The sequence below is a fragment of the Delphinapterus leucas genome, chromosome 3 (genome assembly GCF_059928025.1).
Source record: "Delphinapterus leucas isolate spDelLeu-1000000601 "Yukka" chromosome 3, BTC_Dleu_Yukka2, whole genome shotgun sequence".
Lineage (NCBI taxonomy): Eukaryota > Metazoa > Chordata > Mammalia > Artiodactyla > Monodontidae > Delphinapterus > Delphinapterus leucas.
In genome coordinates, this window is record NC_143131.1 from 44,462,904 (window position 1) to 44,476,574 (window position 13,671).

The 13,671-nt window shown below is 36.0% G+C and overlaps 1 protein-coding gene across 9 annotated transcripts in view; it reads right to left on the reverse strand.

Moving 5' to 3' along the window:
* SLC38A9 (solute carrier family 38 member 9) overlaps nt 1-13,671 on the reverse strand; it is a 106,654-nt gene that overhangs the window by 70,289 nt on the left and 22,694 nt on the right. The window contains exon 2 of one of the 9 annotated variants that reach the window (XM_022597378.2): nt 13,130-13,295. The exons of the other annotated variants lie outside the window; for them this stretch is intronic. The gene's annotated coding sequence lies outside the window, so the exon portion shown is untranslated. The remainder of the gene's footprint in view (nt 1-13,129; nt 13,296-13,671) is intronic. 9 annotated transcript variants of the gene reach the window in all.

Sequence of the window (13,671 nt, forward strand, 5' to 3'; positions counted from 1 at the left end):
TCACAATATACAGAGAATATTCTGATAATGGATGTTTAAAAATGTTTCCATTGTTACATGATTTTATTGTTGACAATAATGTCTGTCACCAATAAAAACTCAAAACTGCAGTTTTATAGACATGGAATAATTGGTCGAGAAAAACAAGGACATTCCTGAAGTATTGTATTTAGCTCCCCTCCAACGGAGCTTTCAGACCAGCTAGGCAGCTCCTGCATTCTGGCCAGAAGCCACTGGGTTGTAACAGTTTTGATTTTAATCCCAGTTAACCTGGGAAGGATGATTCTATTAATTTCTCCCCTTCCCCAAGCAAAGAGATCAGCTGCTTTCTGAAGGCTCTCTCTAAATCAATGCTTTTTTTTTTTTTTTGAAGCAGAGGAGAGGTCGGAGGATAGACTGGAGAGAGAACCAAGAAAGGTGAACAAAGCTACTGGCTGTTTCCAAATTAACAGTTTTAAGCCAGTAAAAACAGGAGTATTTTGGACTTTAAAAATAACATGGGATACCAGAATACACAAACTAGCACAGCAATCACTAAATGTAAGAACTGAGTCATATCAGGGAGGATAAATTTAACCAGGCAAATTTCAACAAAAACTTCCACATAATTGTAGGATGAGCAGAAATGAATTTCAAATCAGCTTGAATTACTATTGTGGCAAGGTGTTATAAGAGTCTCAAAAATAATAAAGCGTATTCTATTGTTACTGTTAATATTATAAAGTGAAAGCAAAAGTGTTAATGTACTGTTAATAGATAAAATTTTAAAGTTAATTTTATCAAGATCATTACATCTTATAATTTAAAATTTTCTATTTTTATGTTTTATAATATACATATTTTATAAGTACAGAAGTACATGTATATAATTTGCAAACGAACACACATACACACACATAAATATATACAGTCCCAAAGTTTTAGGTTGTTATTATTTGTTTAACTGATGAGGATGATATGAAAAAAGTAAATGTTAATAAACACCTGGTTGAAGGTTATGGGTTCTTTATTTTAGAGTTCTAAGCTGTTACTAAGCCATGAGTAGACATCTTCATTAATGACATACGGACAAAGAACTTGACCTGAATATTAATTCTCAGGCCTAATTAAACTATATGTTTAATTAAATGCAGATTCTGCTAAGAATGAATTTAAAAATTCTTTCAATGCAATTCATGCTTTCAAATTTTCGTTTTTAAAAACACATAAATTGTTTTAATTCTACTGTCCTGAAAACAAACAATCTCTTCTTTCATGGTTACAAAATGATCAGTAACAGAAATACAAGGGTTTTTTTGTTTGTTTTGTTTTTAGTATCAGCACTGGAATGAGGCTAAAAGAATTATATAAACATCAGGAACTTTCAACAAAGTTAAGATGCTAGAAGCACCTGTAAGTAAATACAAACATAACAGTTCTTTAGTTTTTCACTAGGTTGATATAAAACAATAACAACACCAGCATCACCACATCCTATCTTCTATCTAGAAAAAGCAGTTCCAATGGAACATACTGACTGACATTCCACAAAGGAAGATTAACAATACTTAATTATAAATTATAATTAAGATATACTTAATTATATACTTAGTTATAAATAATTATATTAACTATAAACAAATAAATTACAGAGACACTGTAAGCTTCAACCTGTAATGTCATGCCAACTATTATTCTCCTTGTTACACAAATCTACCAAAAGAATTTCTGGAAAAGAAATGAAATTTCTAGTTTCAAAACCTAGTTATTCCCCATTAAAAAGAAAAGAAAAAAAAAAGCAGGGAAGAAAATTGCCAGGCCAGCATTTTAACTAAAATTTCCTCAAAAACTTGAACGTGGGCTTCCCTGGTGGCGCAGTGGTTGAGAGTCTGCCTGCTGATGCAGGGGACACCGGTTCGTGCCCCGGTCCGGGAAGATCCCACATGCCGTGGAGCGGCTGGGCCCGTGAGCCATGGCCACTAAGCCTGCGCGTCCAGAGCCTGTGCTCCGCAACGGGAGACGCCACAACAGTGAGAGGCCCGTGTACCACAAAAAAAAAAAACCCCAAAAAACTTGAAACATAATGAAAGAAGGTAAATATTTCATTAAGTATATATATTAAGATAAATCTTATTTTTAATATATACATGTGATTCTTCGGATGAACACTAAAATTGCTTTCTTCATTCTGTTATCTAGAAATTGAAAACACAAAAACAAAAATTCATCTACTCTTTAAACAGACTACCAAAGAAAAGGAGCCTCTTTCTTATTCTTCTTCCATAACTTAAGAAAGGGATACTACTTATCACGCCTTAGAAGTCTTTATCATGGCTCCCAAGAAAGGTAAATGGGCTAAGAGAACTTCTGCTTTGCCACTGGAAAGAGAGCAACAAATCGTCTACACAAACTGGCCTTTCAGGTGACCATGGCTGTATTTTCAACCCAGACAGCAAACACTGTAGTAGTCTGACCAGAATCCATTGTTGGTTGTATGACATGTTACTCCGCAAACCAATCCCAAAATAACAGAATAGACTGATAAAGGCAAGTGTCCAAAGTGAAACCTGCTGCCAACTGGCTCTTACCAACTTTTACATATAGGAAAGTTTTATAAACAAAATATAAGATGTTTTAGTAAAAAAGAAAATAAACAGTGCTAGAAAGGGGATTTTGAAACAGGAACTTTCACATATTGCTGGTAGGAGTATAACGTGGTACAACCTTTCTAGAAAACAATTTGGCTATATATATCAAGAACCTTAATTGTGCTTTACATCCTTTTATTCTAATAATTATACTTTTGACAGTCTATCAGAAGGAATCAAAATATGGTTTAAATACAATATGTAGAAAGCTGCTAATCAAAGCACCATTTAAAATAATTAAAATTGTAAACAGCTTAATAAAACATTAAGTGGTTAAACATTGTTAAATTATGATATATTTAAATAATACATATTTATTTAAAATGATATTCAGAAAGAATATGGAAAATTGCTTACAGCTTTGTGGGACATTTCAGTGATTCTTAAGAATAATTTTTATTGTAAAACTTTTTACTATTCCTTGAAACCTGGTACTTACCCCTTATTTATCACTCCTAGCTTCAGTCACTATCTCTACAGTTTATGGCAGTTAAAATCCTTGGATGACCTTGCCAAAGAACTCTAGGCTTGCTGCAAGGGCATGAGGTTCAGGGGGAGGCTGGAGGTTGTTTTGTTGTCCAAAACACTACTTTGATTAGAACAACTTCATTAAAAGCAACTGTGAGGGTGGAGTGAAATTAAGGTGAGTGGGCCTCACTTTTTTAACCTCTCTAAAAGGAAGGCAAGAGGTATCCTAGGGGTCACAGCAGTAGAAGTACCAGTCCCTATGGCTGCTTACACCTGAGTCCAGAGTCTCTCCTTGAAGACTAGAGGTTGGTAGTCAAGGACACATAGGACAAATCTGGACCATGGCCTGTTTTCATAAATAAAGTTTTATTGGAACACAGCAAGGCCTGTGTGATTATGTGTTATCTATGGCTGCTTTCACTCCACAATGGCAAATTTGAGTCCATATGCCCACAAAGCCTAAAATATTTACTATCTGGCTCTTTACAGAAAAAAAAGTTTGCTGACTCCTGCCCTAGACCACTGAATGTTCTTACACAGAGCAATGCCTGCACTGAAACCCCCAAAGCACCTAGCCATCAGTACCACAGATGACCTCATTCTACTCCTGGCTGGGCTTAGCCATACTCTACAGCACAGTTACTCGCTGGGATATGATCCCATGGGTTCTTTGTAATGCTGGATCAGGATGGGTTAAATCAGTATTTTTTTCCTAATGAAAATTGAGTACTGAGTTAAAAAGAAAAAAATATATATGTGTGTGCGTTTGTATATATACATAACAAGTCAAATATTTATAACCCCTCATCATAGTGATTCCTGTCCTTTTTTTTTGCTGTGTCTATCTCCTTCCCCAAAGTGTCTGGCACCAAAAAAGAGCTTAGTGAATGTTTACTGACAAAAGGAAGGAATACAAGAACAAAAGGAAGGGAGGCAGGAAGTAGAGAGGGAAGGACAGAAGCAGAGAACAAGAGAAACAGGTAGGCAGGCAGGCTGGCAACTTGGGAATAGCTTACAGAAGTACCAACAGCACTCAACAGAAATGTAAACTGAAAAAGTAGCACATTAAATTGTATATAGTATATAAGCTCATAAAATACCATAGAAAAGGATAGAAAAAATATACTAAAATGTTTTAACAACACTTGCCTCTATGTGATGGGAATATATTTCTTTATGTTTTTCCAGAATATTCTCTATACAAGAACAAAACAAAATAACAAAACAAAACATCCCCTAAGTAGAGAAAAAAGATAATTTGTATCATCCTATAGAAGCACAGGTGATTTAAACATTGTTTCTAATAAAATGGGTTTTTCATTTTGTATATACTATTTTTATCCTAAATTATAGGAACGCTTTATTTTCTGAATAACTTTTTTCTCATTATAAAAGTAGTACATTGTTTTTGTATGAGGATAATATAGAAGTTATAGAAGAAAATAAAAACCACCCATTAGAAATAATCAGTTAACATTCTAGTATATTTTCAAATGAGTGTAGACCCACATACGTGCACACAGGTGCACACACACACAAAATTAGTTTTACTTGTTTTTGAACTTTACATAAAGTGGAATCACACAATATGTATTTTTCTGTCTAGCTTCTTTTGCCATCATTATCTTTCTGAGATTCATCCATATTCTTGCATGCAGCTGTAGACTGTTATAGCTGTGTAATATTCCATTACATGAAAATACAATTTATTTAACCATTCCTGGTTGGTGGGTATCTGGGTTGTTTCCAGTTTGGCACTCCTATGAATAACTCATAATCTATATATTTGTACATGGCTTTTGGTGAAATGTGCACACATTTCTATTGATTATAAACAGAGTATCTCAATGTTAACAGATAATTACAAACCCTTTTCCAAAGTGATTATGCTAATTTACACTTACCTTAGTACTGCATAATCATTCCCATTGTTCTACATCCTTGCCTTGATTTGTTTTCATCATTGATTGATTTCTTACCTTAGGTTACTGTTTTTTGTTTTTTAGTTTTTAGTTTCAGATTTTCCATTATTTTTTTATTCAATAAATATTTTCCACGAATTTGGTTCTTTTTTACATTTCTAGCCAGTGCCAGAATTCTCAACCTTATTTCAATTTCCCTGAACATATTAAACATAGTCTTTAAAAAGTCTGTTTCTGATAACTCCATTGTCTGGATCATCTGTCTATTGTGTATCAAGTCTCTTAATTTCTAATCATGTTGTCTCATCTTCTCTTATGCCTAGCTATTTTTGATTAAGTACCTGGCATAATACTTAATAAAATTCTAGTATACAGAAAACAGTATAAGTAAGTTGAAGCCTAGAATAATATTATTTTCTTTAGAAAGGGTTTACATTTGCTTTTGGGAGCCAATTTGAGACACTTAGCAGTCCTAGATTACCTTAATCCAGTTTTAGGGATTGAGATGAGTTAAAGTTGAGCTACAGTCCCTGAAAGAAGGCCATTCTATTTCCAGTTCACTCATATTTCTAGGCTTATAGACCTTAGGGCTTCCAACCTAAAGCTTGCATGGGGCCTACCTACTATTAGTGAACCCTGGATTCCAGTTTTTCTCCCTCTAGCCTTGTAAAGGTATTGAAAGCTCTGTCAATTTAATAGTCATTCAGCTAATAAACTGGAATTGGCAGATACCCTTGAGGAAATGCTGGACTCCCCTCTCTTCGTTTCCTCCTTCTTCTTGATCTAGACCCCATTATTCTTCATTGTTTTATCAGTTCTCCCATGTCTTTAGGCAGATTAAAAAAATTTTTTTTGGTCAGTTTTTCCAGTTATTCTCAGCAAGATGGTTGGTCCAAATTCCTTAATCTGCCCTTGTTGTAAGCAGAAATCCCCCATGCCCTCTTTAATTAAAAAAAAATTATTAAGATATTAATTCACATACCATAAAATTTACCCACTTAAAATGTACGATTCAATAGTTTTTAGAACATTTATGGAGTTGTGCCTCCATCACCATAATCAATTTTTGTTTTTTTCTTTTTTTTGGCTCTGCCATGAGGCATACAGGATCTTAGTTCTCTGACCAGGGATCGAACCCATGCCCCGTGCAGTGGAAGCAGGGAGTCTTAAACATTGGACCGCCAGGGAAGTCCCACCATAAGCAACTTTAGAACACTTTCATCACCCCCAAAAAAATCCTGGACTCCATTAACCCCTCTCTCCAGCCCCTGGCAGCCAGTAATCTGCTTTCGGTCTCTATGACTTTACCTAATTTAAATAGTTTGTATAAATTGAATCATACAATATGTGTCTTTTGTTGTGTGGCCTCTTTCACATAGCATGGTTTCAAGGTTCATACATGTTGTAGCATATATTGATATTTTAATTCTTTTTTACAGTCAAATAATATTCTGTTGTATGGATATATCACATTTGGTTTATACATATATCAACTGAAGGACATTTGGATTGTTTCCACTTTTGGCTATTATAAATGTTATGGACATTTCTTTCTATTTGTGTGGACATATGTTTTCAATTCTCTTGGGTATATACCTAGGGGTGGAATTGTTAGGTCAAATGATAATTCTATATTTACATTTTTAAGAATTATCAAACTGTTTTTCAAAAGTGGCTATACCAAAAAAAAAAAAAGTGGCTATACCAGTTGCAAAAGGAGTCACGGGTATGAAATGAATAGTATGGGGAATACAGTCAGTGTAATATCTTTGTATGGTGACAGATCGTAACCAAACTTATCATGGTGGTCATTTTAAAATGTACAGAAATATCAAATCACTATGTTGTGTAATGGGAACTAACATAGTGTTGTATGTCAATTATACTTCAAAACCAAACAAATTCATAGAAAAAGAGACTGGATTTGTGGTTACCAGAGGCAGGGTGAGGGTGGGGAATGCATGAAGGCAGTGAAAAGCTACAAACTTTCAGTTACAAGATAAATAACTACTAGAGATGTAATGTACAACGTGATAAATATAGTTAACATTTCTGTGTTACAGATGAAAGTTGTTAAGAGAGTAAATCCTAAGTGTTCTCATCATAAGGAAAAATTTTTTTTCTATTTTTTAAAGTTTGTATCTATATGAGATGGTGGATGTACACTAAACTTATTGTGATAATCATTTCATAATGTATGTCACTCAAATCATTATGGTGTATACCTCACACTTATACAATGCTGGATGTCAATTATATCTCAAAAAGCTGGAAGGAAAAGAGAGTGGCCATACCATGTTTCAATCCCACTAGCAACATTTAAGGACCATGCCCTCTTTTTAAGCAATTATTTTTAACACCCAAATTTACTAGCCTTAATAAAATAGACCAAGTATTCCTGAATAAAGCTGAAATAAATAAAATAGAAAATATTCATAAAAATAGGGACTTTGCTGGTGGCTCAGCGCTTAAGAATCTGCCTGCCAATGCAGGGGACACAGGTTCGAGCCCTGGTCCGGGAAGATCCCACATGCCATAAAGCATAAAGCCATAAGCCCATGCACCACAACTACTGAGCCTGCGCTCTAGAGCCCGTGAGCCACAACTACTGAGCCTGTGTGCCGCAACTACTAAAGCCCACGCGCCTATAGCCCATGCTCTGCAACAAGAGAAGCCACCACAATGAGAAGCCTGCACCCCCGCTCCCCACAACTAGAGAAAGCCCGTGTGCTGCAACGAAGATCCAATGCAGCCAAAAATAAATAAATAAATAAATAAATAAATAAATTTATAAGAAAAATAATAAAAAATAAAAATAATTCTCTAACTATAATAAAGGAGAAACAAAATAAAATATAATAAATTAACATAAATTTTAATATGTAAGTTGTAGGGCATAACAACAATGAACACCAATGCCTACATCAATTTATAATGAATAAGACAGGATTTAAGAGAAGATTCAGCTATTCTACAGAAGAGGTATAAGAAAATAAAAAATCAGAGGTATTGGTAGATATAAAAACTCGTGTTAGAATAAACAAGTCATATATGAATTTGAGGAAATGCAAATTTCAATTTGATGAAATTCAAATTCAAATACGAGATATGAATTGTTGGAATTCAAATTCAAATTTGAGAGAAATAACCTTAATTGAAGTAGTGAGAACATGCCAAGATAAATTATAAACTAACTGAAATAGAAAAAATGAGGAAGTGTGATGCTGTTGCAATGAATCAGGCTTTTTAAATTAAGTATAGCACCAAAGTAATTTTCTATGTTACTGTATAGAAAACATATTTCCTCACTTAAAATGTTGAGGCATTCACTTCTCTCTTAATATTTAAAAGATCTTGGAAACCATACCTTGTGACAAAGGAATACAGAACAGATTGCAAGAAGAAATCTTAAAAAAAGAAGCCAGAGGAAAAAAATGTAATAGCCTTTTGGAGACAATTTCAGACTAAGACTAAAAAATAATAGGCAAGCCAAAGATACATAATCTCAGTATGTTATTTTTACATCAGTTCCTTATCTTTGGGTTACAGTCATCCATTAGGCTTTTAACAAGATCCATAAATTTCATGTGCTTCCATAATTTTAAAACACTTGATTTTAAGTCTTTGTTAAAAGGAGCTTCCGTTTTCTTATTGTACATTTGCAATTGGTTTCATTGCTTTTGCAGTTATAGTATAATTACTTGTGAAAGGAAAATCCAAATGGAGTTGGTATTGCTGAGAGCTCTCTAAAATGGAGCCGGGAAGCCATTAAGGAATTGTGACTTACGCATGTCTCAGCCTGGATGGAGTGTGACCTTTTGACCTTACAAGCAAGTCATCCAGAACATATGCCAGAAACTCAAGATACTTATCGGATCCTTACCTTAAAATAACTAGTGATAGTCTATCTACCTGTAGGACCCCTATCCTAAAACAACTTGTGATTCCTTAAGGATAAATCACAATCCTTCCCAGGCAATTTTTAACAACCTCGTGGCTTTTTGTCTTTATAAGCCCCTGACTTTCTCTTCCTCAGAACACTCTTTCAGGATTACCCAAATCTGTGTCTCCCGAATTGTAATTTTAAGACCCCCCCCATAAACTCTTTTCTTATTTGCAGCCCCCTGCATTATTTTTTTTTGGTTTACACACTAAAAGCCTTTTCAACTATACACTTGGAGATGTTATAATACTGAGTAGACAGAGGAAGATGCTAGCCCAACTCTTCATACCCTTTCCTCCCAACAAAACACACTTGATCGGTGCTAATGAGCACTGGTCAAACTCATTAGGCTCCCTCTTTCTTCAGGCTTGTCCAAATAATGTCAATGAGGGAGGAAGAAAGGGAAGAAAATAAAGCATTAGTTTAGAGGCAACGAAGGAAACAGCAAAATCAGACAGACCAGAGAGAATAAGGAAAGAAATGGAAGCAACTCAGGCAAGCAGATATGGATACAAAAGGATAGTTAAGCAAACAAAGACATCTGGAAAGAGAGACAGAAGTAAAAGAACCTATGAACTTGAGAGAATAAAAAGGTTCTGATGGGACTAGAAATAAGATCCCATTCTAACAAAGTCCATAGTTAGATTTATTTATTTATTTATTTAAATTAATTAATTTATTCTTGGCTGCATAGGGTCTTTGTTGCTGTGCGCAGGCTTTCTCTAGTTGTGGCGAGAGGGGGCTACTCTTCGTTGCAGTGCGCTGGCTTTTCTCACTGCAGTGGCCTCTCCCACTGCAGAGCATCGGCTCTAGGCACATGGGCTTCAGTAGTTGTGGCACGCAGGCTCTAGAGCGCAGGCTCAGTAGTTGTGGCACACGGGCTCAGCTGCCCCACGGCATGTGGGATCTTCCCGGACCAGGGCTCGAACCCGTGTCCCCTGCATTGGCAGGAGGATTCTTAACCAGTGCACCACCAGCGAAGTCCCTTTAGTTAGATTTAAAGCATCTCTGAATCCATGGCCAGGGTTGCTCTCTTCAAGCATTTAGCAAAAAGAGTTCCACTGGAGAAAAATAATGGTGGAGAGTGGGGAGAAGAGAGGTTAGAGAAGTGGACTAAAAAGGGAGAGAAAAGAGGAGAGGGAAGAGAGTAGGGAGAAAAGGAGGAAGGAGAGGGAAGGGTACAGAAGTTGTAATACAATCAGCAAGTTGGTATCAGCTCCATGGCACTGATAAATGGTTAAGGGCCCTGGTCCTGTCTATTTAACATAGATGGCAAGTTCCTCAAAATGCAATTTATGCAGCTCTGGAAACCAGTCCTCCTGGGAAAACTACTTTTCTAGATCTGTATAAATCCCCAACTATGAAACTACCAAGCCTCAATAATCACTGTTATTGGTCCAGGGCACAACAGATAAACTCTTCACTTTGTTATGCGCCCCCCGACCCAGGACCACAAATACCAAAAAGAATCAATTCAGCCTGCTATTCAGCGATAGTATTATTGACAGATGAAAGTGAGAGAGGCCAGTTTACAGATGTGTAGACAAGTAGACACTCTAAAAAAAAAAAAATAGGGGCCATAAGCATGCTTAGTATGTTTGAAGGACACCCGGAACTGCCTATTTTCAATGTCTACCTCTACCCCACTGGCTTACCAGAGTACTTGAAATGTTTTCAATTAGAAAAATCTAACCTTTAGGTTAGGCTTTTATTTATTTATTTAATTAATTTATTTTTGTCTGTGTTGGGTCTTCGTTGCTGCGCGTGGGCTTTCTCTAGTTGCAGTGAGAGGGGGCTACTCTTCATTGTGGTGCACGGGCTTCTCATTGCGGTGGCTTCTCTTGTTGCAGAGAACAGGCTCTAGGCACGTGGGCTTCAGTACTTGTGGTGTGTGGGCTCAGTAGTTGTGGCTCACGGTCTCTAGAGCACAGACTCAGTAGTTGTGATGCACGGGCTTAGCTGCTCTGCGGCATGTGGGATCTTCCCAGACCAGGGCTCGAACCCGTGTCCTCTTCATTGGCAGGTGGATTCTTAACCACTGTGCCACCAGGGAAGCCCTAGGTTAGGCTTTTATATTCTAGGATTCTCCTTATTAAAATGCAAACAGCCATGGAAAAGTAATAGAGTAGGTCTTTGACACATCAGATTGTTTGCCATCATAACACCTAAACAGACAAGAAAGCCCTGCACGAATAGGACAGATAAGCACTAGTGAATAAGGGGAGGAAGAAAAAGTATAACTTACAAAGCACTGTCTAGAGGAAATTTTTGAGTGAATTCCCTGAGAAAAACTGGGCACATAGAGAGGAGCAAGAAAGCCCTAGGTCCTGGGAAAAAAGGAAGAGGAAACAGAGTTTGATAAAATGGAAAAAGGGAAGTGCAAAGCCAAATTAACCACTTCACAATTTGGTTTCAGGCTGGCTGGAGTGGTCAACTCCCAAAGGTCATAATCCCAGAGTAGCAGCAAAGCATGAAGCAATCCTGAATACCAGGTCTAATATTTGGTTACCAGAAAGTCTGGGAAAAGCAGGAAAACAATCTCTAAGACCAGTGATTGCCAATGGAATATTATCAAATACAGTATAGCAGATTTCTAAACCTTCCTGTCCTGCCACCCACATTCCTCACTCCACCCCAAACCAGGTAAAAAAAACTAACAGGGGAGGGGAGGGGAGGAGAGGGGAGGGGAGCGGAGGCATGCAGAGGGAAAAGTGGATTTGTACAGTTTGCAAAAGGCCCCCAAATAATCCAAATAATTATGACATGTATCATTCCTCTACAGTGACAAGCTCCTTCTTCCACCTAAGTCTAATTAAACCCCAGGTCCAACAAAATGATAAGCAGGTCCAGCACGTTATCTTTTAGTCCAAAGCAGTTCTTAAAATTCTTATATTTGAACTAAAACATGATTTTGACTGCCACCTGGTGGAAGAGATAAAGTCAACCACAAACTAAACTGAGGATAAGCAATCTAAAATTATCAAATGTTGTTCTTTATATTCTAACAGCCTAAGACAGTTTCCAAAAGTGTGGTTATATGTAAGATGATTTTAGGTAGCACAAGGATAAATGCTATTTTAACTACTTGGTATTTACTGCAATGCATATTAGAAAAAAGTATAAACAATACTTCATTTCACGAATACATGAAGATGAGGCTAAATTAACCCTAATTTTTCAACGTTAATAAATTTAAAAAATATTAAATTATAATATTACACAGGTGGTACTGGGATATCACCAAAGTCATAAGGTGACTCTAAAATGACTGAAGTTTTGGAAATAGTTGTCTAAGTTGGTTCTTCTAATTGAAGACACTTTTCCCTCACTGTGTCTGAGATTTATGCATATAAAGTGAAATAACAATGTTTTAAGGTACTCCTGTTTTTTTCTCATCAAATAAGTTTCTGAAATTATTTCACAAGCAAATTAGCATTCAATACTGCTAAACCCCTATAAATATTTGCCTTCCTTAAAACATGCTTACCTAGATAGTTATCCTGATTGAAAATAGCTGATTCCCTCTTATTTTGACAAGTTTCATTATAGAAAATATGTTTCCATTTAACCTACACGGTTAAACAAATTCTCAGAGAACTGTTTGAACTTCTGCCAACCTACTGCAGTGGAATACACTTTAATGACCTATGTTCTATTGTCACAGTGGTCAATTATTTATCATAGAATTTAGAGGTTTCAAGAAACTCCTGAGCATTTAATCAGCATTCATTAGTCCTTGTATTCATGGATATTGGAACATATAAGTGAAAATTACAAGATTCACTTCATTATCTTCTCTGATGGCCACCTTAAACGACAAAGATAAATTTCTCATGTGATAAATTTCACACTGCTCTAGCTGCAAAAAAGACTAAAAAATTAAGTATCTGGAAAATGGAAATGGGATTATCAAGACTAGCTTAAATCAATCCTCCTTCATCTCCTGGATTGGAAACTACTTCGACCCTTAACACAGTTAGGCTTCCGCTGGCAAAGAGGTGGGGTTGATGAATAGTTGGGCATTTCCCAAATAGTAATCTGCCACACGTCCCACCTCAAGCACTCAGTTTCCTTCTGAGGAGGCAACCACTCTTACAGTTTCCCATTTATTCCCCCAGAGTCATTTCTACATAATTGCATAATATATAACTTGTTAATGTTGTTTTTACCCAAATGGTAGTATACTATATACACCGCTCTGCACTTCACTTTTTTCATTTAACAAAATAAGTTGAAGACTTGTTCCATTTTGATATGCAATAAAGCCACTTCCTTCTTTTCAATGGGTGAAAAATATTCCATTGTATCAATGTGCCATAATTTATTTATCCAGTCCTATAAGAAAAGACATTTTAGTTGTTTTCAAACTTTTGCTATTATAAAAAATAGTGCATTAAACAACCTTGTGCGTATATTATTTGACATTGCAAATTAATGCTTAGAAATGAAATTGTTGGGCCATGTAAACTTTGGAATTGGTTGCTGGCATGTTTTTTGGTGAGGGGCAGATCACATTAATTTTATGGATTAAAATTTAAAGAGCATGACATTTTATTTTAGAGTCTTCCCTACTGAGACCAGTATATGCCTTTTTGTTACATGTCTTATCTTATTAATTCTAATATGCACATTTAATCATTTCTAAAATATGGATGCATCTCATAATTCAGGACATCTTTTAATCACTGTCAGCCAGGTGGCAGTCATGAAA